The following is a 15,486-nucleotide window of genomic DNA, read 5'->3' as shown; positions in this document are numbered from 1 at the left end:
TGCTTACTTTGCCCATCTATAAACCAACAGGGTCCACCTTTTCCAAATGAAACTATTTTGCCCATCTATATCTAAGATTGGCTACAAAATAATTTGTGGGAATCAGATCTTGGTCTCAATTTACCAAGAGAAAAGTGCCCCATGAAAGGCTGGTCCATTCTTAAAGGTGTAATCTCTGCTAAAAGCACTCCCCAGAGAGGCATACAGAGGAGATTGTAACAGAAGTAACAAGTTTATCATTTGTGTTGTTTTCTTTAATTTTTCTTCCCTTTCTTTAATAATAAAATAGTCATGGTAAATAATTGTGCTTATTTTGCTAGGTCTCAATCATAGGGTCTGCTAAGATATGTAAAAGTAAGCCTGTGACTACAATAGTGGAAGTCACACCATTGAGCTGGCAATAAAAGAAACAATTAGTAAGAGCTGGCCTATCATTTCTTGTTTCTCTAAACTAAAGACTTTTAATATTTTTAAAAATCAAATTGCTTGGTGTCAAACAATTTAAAATGACCCTTGTCTCCCCTTTCCCCAACTGATGTAAATGAACATAGCACCATTGGCTTCAAAGGAGCTAGACTGATTTACACCAGCTATGGATATGGCCAGCACATGCACTCTAAGAAAATCACTACTGGTGGATACTGTACTCAAAAGGAAGGCTAGATTCATAATTAATATTACCAATAGTGCGTAGCTTGACTAGCTTTAATACGAAGCAAGTTCAGTTTGGCAGAAATGCCCACTACAGATTGCACAGAGGCACTGTCCTGCTATCCAGAAATTCTGGGTGAAATTTGGAATGTACTGGAATCAGAAGTGCTATCAAGGTAGCTAGTCCTTTGCTTCGCTCATAGGCAAACTTTGCAAGCCAGACTATGTTATCCTTCACAAGTGGCTCCGATGATTTCATCGAGACCCCTCACAAAGCAAGATACCCTTACTTGTACTGAAGAGTATCAAAATCTGGTATTATCCCATTAAAACCATCCAGCATAGTTGAGAGGAGCCTTACAAGTATAATCTATGCCAACTGGCTATAGTCACATAGAGACATTATGCCAGCATGGGCACACAGCAATGACCCAGTCACATCTACTTAATCCTGGGGGTATTCTGCGCAAAAAAAATTAAAATTCTGCACACTTTTTTTAAAATTCTGCGAATTTTGTCAAAATAACACTAAATAATCATGCCAGTTTCAATTATTTTGATAATTTATTTCAAAATTCTTGTCAGCAAATATGTCTGTAACAATACAGACACACACAAAAATCCCCCCAGGATTAGAGAGTTAAAGAAACCGCTATGACAACCCAGTTCCTGCTTCTCTGTCCCTTCGCCCTCAAAGCCCAGCGAAGGGGCCAGACACTCACACCTGCTTCCCCACAGAGCCTAGCCATGGCCCCCCTCAACCCAGACACTTACACCCCCTATCCCTACTCCACAGAGCCCAACTGTGGGCCCCCCCAGCCCAGACACTCACAGACCCTACCCTCCTAGAGCCCAGGGATCCAGAGGGAGGAACAGCCTGATGCCAGGTCCCGGGCTTGCACAGAGTTTCCTGCATACCACCGTCTCCTTACTCCAGGGTGTGCGGGTAACTGCAGCTGCTGGGAACTCTCCAGTTCCCTCCGTATTCTGCTCCCCCCGGCCTTGTCTTCTATGTGTGAGCTGGGCTCTGCTGGGGCCAGTGGCCCATAGTGGCGGACAACATCTCTGCAACCCATTTCTGTGGGGGGAAAAGGAAATTCTGCATGCACATTAATTTCTGCAAAATTCTGCATTGCACAATGGTGCAGAATTCCCCCAGGAGTAATCTACTTTCCTGTAGTTATGGCCGCTATGCCCCAGGCAAGAAGGGGCAATGGTACAGACCTGCCTATGCTGGCTTTTTGTCATCTGGGGATTCCTCCCATAGCACAGAAATACTCAGCTGGTCAGAACTGCAAGCCTTGTGGCCCCTTTGTCAAATGTCTTTCCTCAAATAAATTACTGATATAGAAGATATAGTCCCAGAAGAATAAAGAAGTCTAACCAAAAGCACTCTTCCCACCCTCCTACCCTGAGACTGAGTGGGGACTGAGAGAGTAGTAGGTAACCCTGAGGAAGAATTTTAACAAGCACCACCATCACAACAGCTCAGATTTGTTCTATAAATCTTCTTCCTGTTGTTTTCAAGCTAACAAAAAGACAGTGAAGAAAGTGGAATTCAGTCTCTTGCAGGACATTACATTGGAGTCCTGGTGAATTCTTAGAAATCAGAAAGCAGTTTGTGCCCCTTTCCTTTCCAGGATATTTATTCACTCTCTAAAAGCCTCATCCAAAGCCCTCAGAAGTCAACTGAAGGAATCCCATTGGCTCCAAAAGGCTTTGGAACAGGTTCTATATTCCCTTCTCTTATTGTTCCCAAATCTGAGTCAGGGGAAGATGCAAAAGAAATACTGCTCCCGGGTGAATTTTCCAGGCTTCCCAGCACATTCTCAAACTTTCCCCTTGTCCTAAAATCCCAGAATGTCTATTATCATGGCACACAGGCTGCCTCTTGTTTGGGTTTTGGCTGAAGAATGGATCTCTGCTCTAACTACTTCCTATGTGCATCTGAAGGCATTTTCCTTCCATTGCTTTAGAATCACATTGGTTACAAATCTAATCATGTTTTTGTCTTCAGCCTCTGCTATGGTGCTTGTTATCCTGTGGTTTGAGTGTCATGATCTGTTTTCCAGGTCTTCAATTCTATGATCAAAAATACTGTAATCGTTTCTGAATTGCTTGAAATCCTGTGCTGGCCTCCACAGAGGAGACACTCTCCTTTAATCTCAGCAATGCTTGCAGTAAATGTTCCTAGCCTTAAATCTACAGGTTTAATAGAATGCAGGAACTTTTTTCTGGCCCACAGATTTCCAGCCCAGATTTCTGCAAGCAGCAGCAGCAGCTCTTGGAATATTCTCAGAGTGAAATCTGCAAGCTCCCTCTGCTTAATCCTTGCTGAATTCTGTATATTCACTGAAAAGCACTTGGCTTTGTTGAAGTTAAGGGCTTCCCGCCTTGGAGTCATTTTAACTTTATGGGTGAATTGTTTAGTCCCAATGACCTTTCACTTGTGGTTTTAAATTTAAAAAAATGGTGCTTTAAAAAGATTGATGTAGGAATGAGCAGATTCGAGCTGAAGCTCGGTAAGGGAAGGCAGATTTTAATAAAATCATCACAGCTATTTCTTATCTCCTGCTGGGAGAAAATCAGTAGTGGTGTATCTTGCATCTTGTGTTGTCATTTAGGCCTTGATCTTTGCAATTCACTATGCTGTGTTTAACCTGGGTTAATGCACAGCCAGGTGCAGGACTGGGGCCTTACACCTGTGCAAAGTGGGTGAGAAATGTTACAATTTTGAGTGTCAGTGATGGCACAAGGTGCAAGGAAATGAATAATCAAGCTCCAGAAGTTATGAACTGGTGCAAGTTGCTGGAAATTGCAAGTGGAAGGGTGGGGCAGTAGCAGGAAGATCAACCAATAGGAGGGCGTTAACAGGTGTAAGAATTAGCCCCACCAGTTGGAAACTCATTTTTTTTCTTTGAAGCTCAAAGAGATAAAACTAGACCCTCTAAGCTCTCCTGATCCCGAGGATAGACAGGGACTGCACTGGTCTCCAGCAGAAGTTAAAGGAGCCACAAAACTATCAATATTTAATACCAACTGGAACTGTCCCCTAGGGAATGTTCTACCAGCCCAGGATCACCAGAGCATGCTACATTTCAGCTCTGCCATATAAAACCCCCTGTGCCAAAAGGGAGGTGGGTGGATAAGGCCAGCTACATGGCTTTGCCCCATTTGAGAATTCAGGACTTCTCAGTTGCTTGGCTGAGACAGCTTTCAGGACCCTCTGTGCTGATGGAGGGGCACAAAAGTGACTTAACCAGAGTTGAAGATCTGGCCCCTGGCCTCAGAATGCAACTATTTCCTTATTCCTTTACATTGTGTATGGCCTAAATCAGTGAGAAAAGAGTCATGCACTGAACTGTTGCTTAGGTAAGACATTGCTTCAGGTTCTGAAAGTTAAGCCAAGAACTCCTCCTTTAATATACACACACGAAATAGAAAGTCAGAGGTAATGTTTGACCCATGGACCCCATCTCAGCTAGGGAAGCAAATAAGATACGAAGAGAGAATGAGTAGCAGGGATGATACTTTGGTGATGTCTGAAGACACCAGCATGGCTGAAATGTGGTTCTAACTCCCTTTTTAATTTGGATTCTACAGTTGTGCTATTTTGTAGCCCACAGGTGTTAATTTCATTCTAATAGTTTTGTTACTAACCCCAGTTGGGCAAAGGAATCTTTTTTAGAACGTAAAAGTAGAATAAGTGGCATAAAATGTGATTTTAAAAGATTTTCACTAGAGTTCAGAGTAGCAGCCGTGTTAGTCTGTATCCGCAAAGACCTTAGGTGCCACAACTACTCCTGTTCTTTTCACTAGAGTGTGGTGCAGAAGAGGATTTCCTGCCACTGTGTCTTGGGAGTTGGAATTTTATCCAAATAAAAGCTTTATGACTTATGAGGAGAAGCTGAGGGATTGTTTTGTCAGCAGAAGAGAAGAATGAGGGGGATTTGATAGCTGCTTTCAACTATCTTAAAGGGGATTCCAAAGAGGATGGAGCTCAGCTGTTCTCAGAGGTAGCAGATGACAGAACAAGGACTAATGGTCTCAAGTTGAAGTGGGGGAGGTTTAGGTTGGATATTAGGAAAAACTTTTTCACTAGGAGGGTGGTGAAGCACTGGAATGGGTTACCTAGAGAGGTGGTGGAATCTCCTTCCTTAGAGGTTTTTAAGGTCAGGCTTGACAAAGCCCTGGCTGGGATGATTTAGTTGGGGATTGGTCCTGCTTCGAGCAGGGGGTTGGACTAGATGACCTTCTGAGGTCCCTTCCAACCCTGATACTCTATGAAAGGCCATTTGGACAATCTCCAAGAGCAAGAGGCTAATAAAAAATAGGTCACATAATATAGGACTGTGCAGTATATCAAGAGTCATAGTAGTGGATAAATTACCGAATAGCTGCATGGGGATTAGGTGGTCAGTCACCAGTCACCCTGGCACTACTAATATCCACTGAGCGTTTACTGATTCCAAGTCACAGTGCTGGCTCTGTGAGTCTGATAGCACAAGCCATTCCTTCAGTTGGAAGCTTAAATTCTACATAAAGCTATTCTAGCCCCAGTGTGTGTCATACTAATGGGGCTCAGCAACATCTATTTACCAACTCTCCTGAAAATACTCAAATGCATTTCTCCCTGCTCTCCCGTCTGTGGATTTCATTTTGGACCTTTTATTGTACAAGATGCTTTTACAGAAGGATTTTAATAGATGAAGATGCTGGGTGCCACTCAAGTATCTGGCTACATACGACACCCAAGTTGTTGTTTAGACCTGATCACACAAGTGCTCATGTGACTTGCTCATGACTGGTCCCTAATTCAGGTTGGTCCTTCTGTTGATGTTTGGGGGTTGGGGGCAGAATTCCTCAAATATTCATTCATAATTTAATATCCTTGGCAGTTTCTTCTCCTAATCTGAAATTCTCCTGATCTGTTTAAATTCTTCCAAAAAAAGCAGCTGTCACTAAACTACTAGAAGCATTGCTGCAATTGCCCAGAAATACACTGTGTTTGGGAATACATTATTCTGCTTGGGAACATTTTTTTCTAAATTTAGTTTCCCCAATTTTATTTAAAGGCATCAGCATGAAAACAGAAACAGGAAGCATTTGAAAGACTGGGTGTTTCTGGGTGGGGTCAACTCAGACAGGGCTTTAGGGAAACCTTTAAATCAGAGGTGGGCAAACTTTTTGGCCCGAGGGCCACATCTGGGTATGGAAATTGTATGGTGGGCCATGAATGCTCAAAAAATTGGGGATTGGGGTGCCGGTGGGGATGAGGGCACCAGCTGGGGGTGCGGGCTCTGGGGTGAGGCCAGAAATGAGGAGTTCATGGTACGGGAGGGGGCAAGGGTGTGTGAATGGGGGTGAGGGCTCCAGCTGGGGGTGCAGGCTCTGGGGTGTAGGAGGGGTTGGGACCGAGGGGTTCAGAGGATGGGATGGGGATCAGGGCTGGGGCAAGGGGTTGGGGTGCAGAAAGGGGTCGGGGTGCAGGCTCTGGGTGGCGCTTACCTCAAGCAGCTCCCAGAAGCAGCGGCATGTCCCCCCTCCAGCTCCTACGCAGAGTCGCAGCCAGGTGGCTCTGCATGCTGCCCCATCTGCAGGCGCTGCCCCTGCAACTTCCATTGGCCTTGGTTGCCAGCCAATGGGAGCTGTGGGAGCCACAGCATGCGCAGAGCTGGAAAAGCACCTCAGCTGATGCTTGAAGCCCTGATTAAAATGTCTGAAGGTCCGGATGCGGCCCCTGGGCCGTAGTTTGCCCACCCCTGCCTTAAATGCATCTTCCTTGAAGCTTTTCTAAATATCCATTTTCTTAAACAGTAGGTGGAGCCATAGTGGAGAGTAACAAGATTTCAAAGGCTATTTGGCAGGAAATTTAGGTACATCTTCAGCTGTGAGTCCTTAAAGCCCCGTTAATGTGGTTTCATCTACAACTATCTATTTGAAAGCAAATCTACTGCCACTATTTCTTTTCCCAGTTAATTAGTGCAAGTATTTGTTGAGAGGCATGGTCTGGATAGCAGAGCACATGACTTTTGCTGTGACACTAACTCCTCCTGTGGTCTTGGGTAAGCAATTAGACCTTTCTGCCTCAGTTTTTCAGCCTCAACATTTGCTGCTTTCCATTAGTGTGTATAACATTCCGATTTAGAAATCAGATTGATAAAAAAATACAACTGCTGGTGAGTAATCCTTTTGAGTCTGCTTAATCTACTTCACTCAGTAACTATTCCCCATGTTTAGATCTTCCTTCTGTAGGCAACCAGAGGGTTTCATTACTTGCCACAGAGTACCTGGATAATTATAATTCTATCAAAATTAGAGAAGACTGTGTAAAAATTTGGAGGGAGCTAACAAGGCTATATGGAGGGGGAGCAACATGACAGATCAAATTGATCTGGGGTAAAATGTTCAAAAGTACCCAAGGGCCAAATATTTAAAGATACTTAGACATCTAGTGATGCAGATAGCCACGCAATAGGAGTTTCAAAAATTCCTAGGTGCACAACTCCCACTGAAATCAATGGGAATTAGGTGCCTAGGGGGGTTTTCAAAAGCCTGAGGCCTGAATGTGCAAAAAGGAGTTAGGTGTTACACCTAACTTTTAGGCACCTAGAAAAATTATTCAAATTCACATGGAGGGTAAAAACCTACTGCTGCAACCAGTTGCTCAATTAGTTCAATTGGTAGAGGTTTGCGCTGTGGATCTAGAAGTCCCAACCTTAATTCTGGCATTTCCTAACTTTCGAGTGCTTGACTCTGAAACCTTAATAAATGTTCTTTTAATGGGGCTTTTTTTGTATTTCATTAGCCAGATAAATAGATCATTCTGTAAATTGTATAGGATCAATATACACATGTATGTATACATGTACATATCCTGCTGCTAGATGATGTGATTATAAATAAAGCTTCCTCTGTGAGCAGGCTGTCCTCAAACAGTCCACCCCTCGTTTCTTATGCCTTCCTCAGTAGCATCTGGTATTCGTCACTGACAGACAGGATACTGTACTACATGGATGACTGGTCTGATATGACATGGCAAGTCCCTTGTTCCAATATGAATTGAAGTGACAGATCATTACGGTACCCGGTCAGAAGTATTTCTAAAGTACAACTGATGAGGATGTTAATTTGCTTTTGTAATGTCCAGGATGGATCCATTTTGTCCAAAATTTTAGTGACTTTGGCTTCCTACTACAATTTGTATTTATTGTGGAAAGATTCTTTGGATTCAGAAGACTTATACTGAGCTAAGATATCTGGTTCTAATTCTTTTGACATTTTACCCTATGGTTTTGGCATTGATGCAATGGTCTTGGTATTTTTCCTTCTTGCAGCTCAATTGTAACATATTTCCAAAAGGGACAATGTCCTGTGTTTTGCTTTTGTTATAGGACATAATGTACATCACCTGGAGTGCAGTATAGCACCTGAGAAATGCCCACCTCTGGCTTCGCAATATTGCTATTTGTATTTCCCATTAATCTAGTGAGGAGGATCCTGTTGTGCCTATACACCGCAGCTCAGCAGCTAGTAGGTCTGCTGTCTGTTTTAGAGCATTAGAAAAAAGTATAACAGCTTGGCAGTATCTCAGAACACTGTACATGCACCATCTTGAGGAACCGATAGATGTAAAACTAAGGAATACTGTAGAAGCGACCAGAAATAGCATTTGATTAACCTGAAAAGCTCTTGAAAGAATCCTCAAAGTGCCTGATCATTCAGGAGAGAGAGCCTCGTGGCAAACAATTCTACAGAATTTAATAGAGATTAAATATATCAATAGAGTCCTACAGAAATGAATCTGGCTTCTATTCAAATTCCTCTACAAGCCTATATAATTTAGGAGAGAAATATATCCTTTCCACACTTTCTTTAACTATTTATAGCATGGATTATTTTATATAAAATTCTATAAAATGGTTAAAAAGTCTATACAAATGATAAGATTTCTAATAAATTCTGCAGGCCTTTTCCATAATGGGTGTATATGCGTGTGTTGGGAAAAGCAGTGCAGAGGAAAGGAGGCGGCAAAAGGTAGTTATTTTTAAATGCAGTAATCTCTGAAATAGGAATAAGGATGCTTACCCTCTTTTGTTAAATGCTTTGAGATCCCCAGAGGAAAGGCATTTTATGGTAATATAATTAGACAGGATAAAGGTAGGTATATTATAGTATTATGTAAACAAACAACACATTAAGGCTGTAAACAATAAATAAAAATGGAATTAATCTATTTTACATGCTGCAGAAGGGACCCATGAAACCACAGATTGTGTTTGCTTCCAGAGTATGGAAAACAGGGAGTTTTTATTCATCCAAGCGAAATTAAGGAATGAGCCCAAACTAGACAGTTTATTGAAGGAACAGAGGACTGTGTTATTTTCCTTCAATACCTTTTCTAACCCTGATGTAGACAAACACTTGGGTCCTGTACTCCCTAAGCAATCCCTACTGATTACACTGGGAGGTTTGCTGGAGCTGTCCCAGTGTTTCCAATCAGGATCTCTTGGTGATGGTCAGGGATTCAGATCAAAGTGGGGTCTTCAGCCCTTCAGAACATTTTGAAAGCCCTAACTGAGACAAAAGTGAGAGAACAAGATGTTTTGAGCAAAAATGAGCTTTTATCCCCAATAGATTCAAAGGCAACCTTTGTTAAGTCCCGCTGTCTTACAGCTTTGAGTTCTTTCCAGACAGGTGTAATTGGAGCAAGGCTGCCCAAGGTTCGTTGCTGTTGCTAGGCAACAGCAAATGTTATATTTATATTTTTAAACTCTGGTTCTTATACAGGCAGATTATGGACTCAAAAGGAAATATCTGAAGCCAATAAAGGCCTTTTAAAAATGTGATTATATTTTGGGAGCTGATGACTGTTTATATTATACAATGTTATATTATCATTTGGAAGCTGAAGAGTGTTAGACACATTGTCAGGACCTGACTGCTTCACAAGCACAAAAAAGTGGGGCAGAATCTCCATAGCGGGGCACCGGAAATTACAAATACCTAATGAGGAATGTCAGTAGTTTTAACTGATATAAAGATGAAAACCCAGTTCATTTTCATACCATTTTCTGTTTGTTTTTTTAAAGAACTACTTTTTTAAACAACAACAAAAATATTAGGTACATTCATCAACAGAGCAATATAGCAAGAATGGAAGTATCTGATGTGATGTAATGTCAGCACTAAAGGTGTCTCCCGTTTTATGAATTGCACATGCAGATCCTATTAAACAGAAAGTTATTCACAACCGTACGGGATTATTATTTTTATTGATATTGCTGTATTAAATTCAAGTTCTTAGGGCCCTGCATAGTTCTGCCCCTTCCAACTTATCTGCCATCAATTCTTTTTGTATCGCTCACTGTCCCTTCGACTCTCAGTGATATTCCATTTGTTGACTTCTTCCAAACCATCATCTAACTGTCCTCCACACTAACTGCTACGTGTGGAAAATCTTTCTTAAGTGAGCTATAGCTCACTCTTCCCTTTGAAATCCCTCTGGTAAACCCACTTCTTTTGAGAGGCCTAGAAGAAATTTGTTGAAAGCCTTCTACTGATTGTTTTTATCCAGTGAGCACACATTTGTTATTATTTTTTTCCTACATCATGCTGTGCACTATAGCCATCATGAGTAACCACCATGGAGCTCACCCTGGAACTTTCTCCCCTTTCTCCTTTGGAAAATTTGGGCATATGTATATCATGTTCAAAACTATGAGGTTATCCCAGACACTATGAGGACATGGGGTGAAATCCTGGCCCCATTGAAGTGAATGAGAGTTTTGCCATTGGCTTCAATAGAGACAAAATATCATCTCTGGATTCTCAGACTTTACTTCAGTGTGCAAAACCCTAATTTGAGGCGTTGTTTTAAATGTCTACCGGGGGAAGGAGCCAAGATACATCTTTTCCAAGCAAGGCTGACCCTTTTAGAGGCTCAATGCACCCATCAAAATGGCAATGTATTGAGAAGCGTTAAACCAGCTATGAGCAAACTTCACCCCAGGACACCTTTAAGGAGAAGGACGACAGTCAAAGCTGAAAGAAAATTGACACTTTTCAACCAAGAAAACTGGATTCCTGGAAAGCTAGAATAGTGCTTATGGCCTATTTAATAATAAAACAATGGTAATAAAATGTCAAAGAGCTTTCAGATAATTTTTCTTCAGCTTTCTGAAATAAAGGGATAAAATCCCAACAACTCAGAGGACATTTTTCTGCTGTTTTCTGGTGGCCTGTTTATAGCGCTAGGAAGAAGCAGGTGAGGTCAGGTAAGCAGGCACACCAGACAGTTTGCAAAAGCACTACATGGATAAAGGAAGCTCTGAATTTAACTTTAAAACAACAGATTAAAGTTAGGACACTTGCATATATCCTGAAAAAAGGCTCTTGGTATGAGTGAAGTGAAGAGCTGCACAGAGTGCTACTGAACCCAATGAAAAGATAACCATGGGTTTTTAGATTCCAGCCCTACTTCCTTTTTGCACTGCCATAAAGAGAGTGCACAGGTATTGTAGCAGTAGCTTTTTCTCTTAAAAGATCAAGTGGTTTTCACATAAATACATTAAAATGGGTCTAACATCTTGTTCAGGTTTTCTAGATACGCATTTTTATCACTGAGCTTTGCATGTCTAATACTAATATGTTTATCAACAATTGGGTAGACAGAATAACAACTCTTAAGAAATAGCTCCACATTTCCATCAGAGAAGTTATACTGAGGGCCAGAGTTTTATGCTAGTGTAAACTGGGCATATCTCCACTGGAATCAATCATTACCCTTTGCTATAATGATTTACATTAGTTGAGGATCTGGCCTTATGGCTTCAAAACTTTTGCTTCTTAAAATATGTAGTTTATTCCTTATTCCAGCCAGAAGAGTGGCATTACTAGGCAAGACAAGTTGTGAATAAGTAGAACAAAAAATTAAATGAAACTTTAACTATGTCTGATTCAGAGGATAAAGCTTTTTTTTATTCTCAATATTTAGGTGACAACTCTGAGGAAAAGACAGTTACTTTTTCCATAACTGGTGTTCTTCGAGATGTGTTGCTCATGTCCATTCCATATTAGGTGTGTGTGTGCTCGCCACATGCACCAGTTCCGGAAGTTTTTCCCTCAGCTGTATCCATAGGAGACAGGCTCTGGCGCCCCCTGGAGTGGTGCCCACATGGCGCAGTATAAGGGGTGCTGCCGACTCCCCCCACCCTCAGTTCCTTCTTGCCGGAAACTCCGACAGTGGGGAAGGAGGGTGGGTTGTGGAATGGACATGAGCAACACATCTCAAAGAACACCAGTTACGGAAAAGGTAACTGTCATTTCTTCTTCGAGTGCTTGCTCATGTGCATTCCATATTAGGTGACTCCAAAGCAGTACCCATGGAGGTGGGTAGGAGTTCACGGATGTGTAGATTGCAACACAGCTCTGCTGAACCCAGTGTCATCTCTGGCCTGCTGAGTGATGGCATAATAAGCCATGAATGTGTGGACAAAGGACCACGTTGTGGCTCTACAGATGTCCTGGATAGGGATGTGCACCAGGAAGGCTGTCGAAGACACCTGCACTCTCGTTGAGTGGGCTCTGACAATCAGCGGCGGCGGAACACCCACCAGGTCGTAACAGGTCCTTATGCATGAGATGATCCAATTGGAAATCCTCTGTGAGGACATCGGAAGGCCCTTCATCCTATCTGCTGTAGCGATGAAGAGCTAAGCTGATTTACATCAAGGCTTGGTACGTTCTAAATAAAAAGCCAAGGCCCTCCGGATGTCTGGGGCATGAAGACATCTCTCTTCACTGGTCTTGTGCCATTTGGGACAGAACACTGGGAGGAAGATGTCCTGGTTCATATGGAAGGTGGATACCACCTTTGGCAGGAAGACCAGTGGGGCCACAGCTGAAACTTATCTTTGTAGAAGATCGTGTATGGCGGTTCTGAGGTCAAGGCTGTAAGTTCAGAGACTCGTCTCGCTGATGTCACTACCACCAGGAATGCGACCTTCCATGACAGGTGGGAAAGGGAGCAGGAATCCAGCGGTTCAAAGGGCGGGCCGCTGAGCCTAGAGAGCACCAAGTTAAGATCCCACTGTGGGACTGGAGCCCGCACCTGCGGGAAGAGTCTCTCGAGCCCTCTCAAGAATCTGACCGTCACGTTATGGGAAAACACCATCTGTCCTTGGATCGGCAGGTGAAAAGTGGAGATGGCCACAAGATGCCCTCTAATGGAAGAGTGTGCCCAGGCCCCGGTTCCTTAAATGGAGCAGGTAGTCCAGGACAGCCTGTATGGAAGAACATGAGGGAGAGATGCCATGTTCGGATACCCAGTGGGAAAACCTCTTCCACTTGGCCAGGTAAGTCAATCTAGTTGAGGGCTTCCTACTCACCAGGAGGACCTGTTGGACTCCTTCCGAACAGATCTGCTCCTCTGGGTTTAACCACACAGCATCCACACCGAGACGTGTAGGGATTTGAGATTGGGGTGTAGGAGCCCACCATGGTCCTGTCACAGCAGGTCCAGGAGGTTGGGCAGGGAGGGACTGTTGACAAGTTCATGAGCGTGCCAAACCTGTGTTGGCGAGGCCATGCCGGGGCAATCATGATAACCTGTGCTTTGTCTCTCTTGATCTTTGCCAGAACCCTGCTGATCAGCAGAATCGGAGGGTGTATCAGCAGAATCGGAGGGAACGCGTACATCAGGCTCCCTGACCATGACAGGAAGGCAGGCATCAGAGAGAGAGCCCTTGCTCAGAACAAAACCGGTGGCATTTCCTGATCTGTCTGGTAGTGAACAGGTCCACTTGGGGAGTTCACCCACCTTTGGAAGATCATGCAGGCTACCTCTGGATGGAGCGACCACTTGTGGTGAGAGGAGAAGTCCCTGCTGAGATGGTCTGCCAATGTATTTTTGACACCAGGAAGGTGACAAGCTTCCAGATGGATTTCATGCCTGATGCAGAAGTCCCACAGATGGAACACCTCTTGACAGAGAGCCGACGAGTGCGCTCCCCCTTGCCTGTTGATGTAGAACACAGAGGCAGTGTTGTCTGTCAGGACTTGTACCACCTTGCCCAACAGGTGTGGCAGGAAGAATCCGCACACCAGCCGGACTGCTAAGAGCTCTTTGACGTTTATGTGCAACTTTGCCTCCTCCAGGGACCACATTCCCTGTATCTGGAGTTCGCCGAGGTCTGAGCTGAGGTCCAAGGCGTCTGACACCAACTTGATGGAGTAAGTAGGTTGTTGAACAGAACCCTCTTGAAGACTGTCCTGCGGTCGGTCCACCATTGCAGCAAGGTGAGTATTGGCTGGGGAATAACGATCTTTTCCAGGGAGTCTCGGGACTGGGAATAGACTGTCCCCAGCCATTGTTGCAGGAGCTGCGTTCGGAGACTGGCATCACGGGTCATCTAAGTGCATGCTGCCATGTGACCAGTAGGTGCAGACAGACCCTGGTTGTAGTCAAAGGGAACACGGAGACTTCTGTGATGAGGTTCGTCAACGCATGGAACCTTTCCAGCGGCAGAAATGCTCTGGCGCAGGTCGAGTCGAGGACTGCTCCGATGAACTCTATCCTCTGCACCGGCACTAACATCGACTTTGTTGTTTACCAATAAGCCCAGAGAGCAGCACTGCGACATCCCTTTGGACTTGAGACCTGGAGCTGCCCTTGATGGGGTCCCTGAAGAGGGATGGGGAAGGTGGGAAGGAAAGGAGAGGTAGAAAGGAACTGGAGGGTATAACCCTGCTCCACTGTGCTGAGGACCCATCGGTCTGAGGTTATAGTGGTCCAAGCAGGGAGGAAAAGGGAAAGGCAGTTGGAGAACACTGTGACAGATGGATCCGGGGAATAGTCTGGTAGTTCGCCCTCGGGCGCACCCTCAAAACGGCCATTTGGCCCCTTGCTTGGCACGGGTCGAGCCCGACTGGGCTGAGGGTGGAGGCAGGTGGCTCAGACGGCGCTCGTACCCATGGCTTGTTTGTGGAGATGGTCCTGCTGAGGCTGGCTTCCCTGGCCCTGAGGCTGCTGCGGTTTGAACTGCTTACGTGCTGGGGCTGGGACATAGAGACCCAGGGTTTTCAGGGTGGTGCGGGAGTCCTTGAGGCCATGCAACTTGTTGTCTGTTTGCTCTGCAAATAGGGCTCGGCCATCAAAGGGCAAGTCCTGCATTGACTGCTGAGCCTCAGAGGACAACCCAGAGAGGAGCAGCCAGGAGGGTCGCCACATGGAGATAGTGGAAGCCCTGGTGCGGACAGCAGCATCAGTGGCGTCTGATGCCGCTTGGAGTGTGGCCCTGGTCACAGTTGTGCCCTCATTGAGGATCGCTCGGAACTCCTTCTTGAAAGCCTCAGGGGGTGACCCTTCAAACTTGGCCATGGCTGCCACATATTAAAGTCATATCAGTCAAGGAGGGCTTTGTGATTGGCCACTCTCAGCTGAAGGCTGGAAGATGAATAAATCTTACGTCCAAAGAGACCCAGCCTCCTCAAGTCTTTATTTTTAGCGATGGCCCTGGGTTGTCCTTGCCTCTCTTTGTGGTTAACCGCCTCTGCCATAAGGGAAATGGGGGGAGGGTGGGAGTACAAGTACTCATGCCCCTTGGTTGGCACAAAGTACTTGTGTTTGCCCCTCTTAGAGATAGGGGCCAGGGAAGAGGGGGTCTGCCACAGGGCATTAGTGATTTTGGAAACCCCTTCATGAAGGAGTAGGGCCACACTTGCAGGAGCTGAGGAGCAGAGGACGTCAAACAGAGTCCAAGGGCTCTTCCAGTTCCTCTGCCTGAAGCCCCAGGTTGGACGTGACCCTCTTCAAAAGTTCCTGGTGTGCTTTGG

General features: G+C 44.6%; 1 protein-coding gene across 2 annotated transcripts in view; it reads right to left on the bottom strand.

Moving 5' to 3' along the window:
* Positions 1-15,486, bottom strand: part of GUCY1A2 (guanylate cyclase 1 soluble subunit alpha 2) — a 327,535-nt gene that overhangs the window by 53,262 nt on the left and 258,787 nt on the right. The window lies entirely within an intron of this gene.

This window comes from Chrysemys picta, chromosome 1, assembly GCF_011386835.1.
Source record: "Chrysemys picta bellii isolate R12L10 chromosome 1, ASM1138683v2, whole genome shotgun sequence".
NCBI lineage: Eukaryota > Metazoa > Chordata > Testudines > Emydidae > Chrysemys > Chrysemys picta.
Note: the sequence above shows the minus strand (reverse complement) of the source record. Positions and strands in the feature narration are given on the sequence as shown.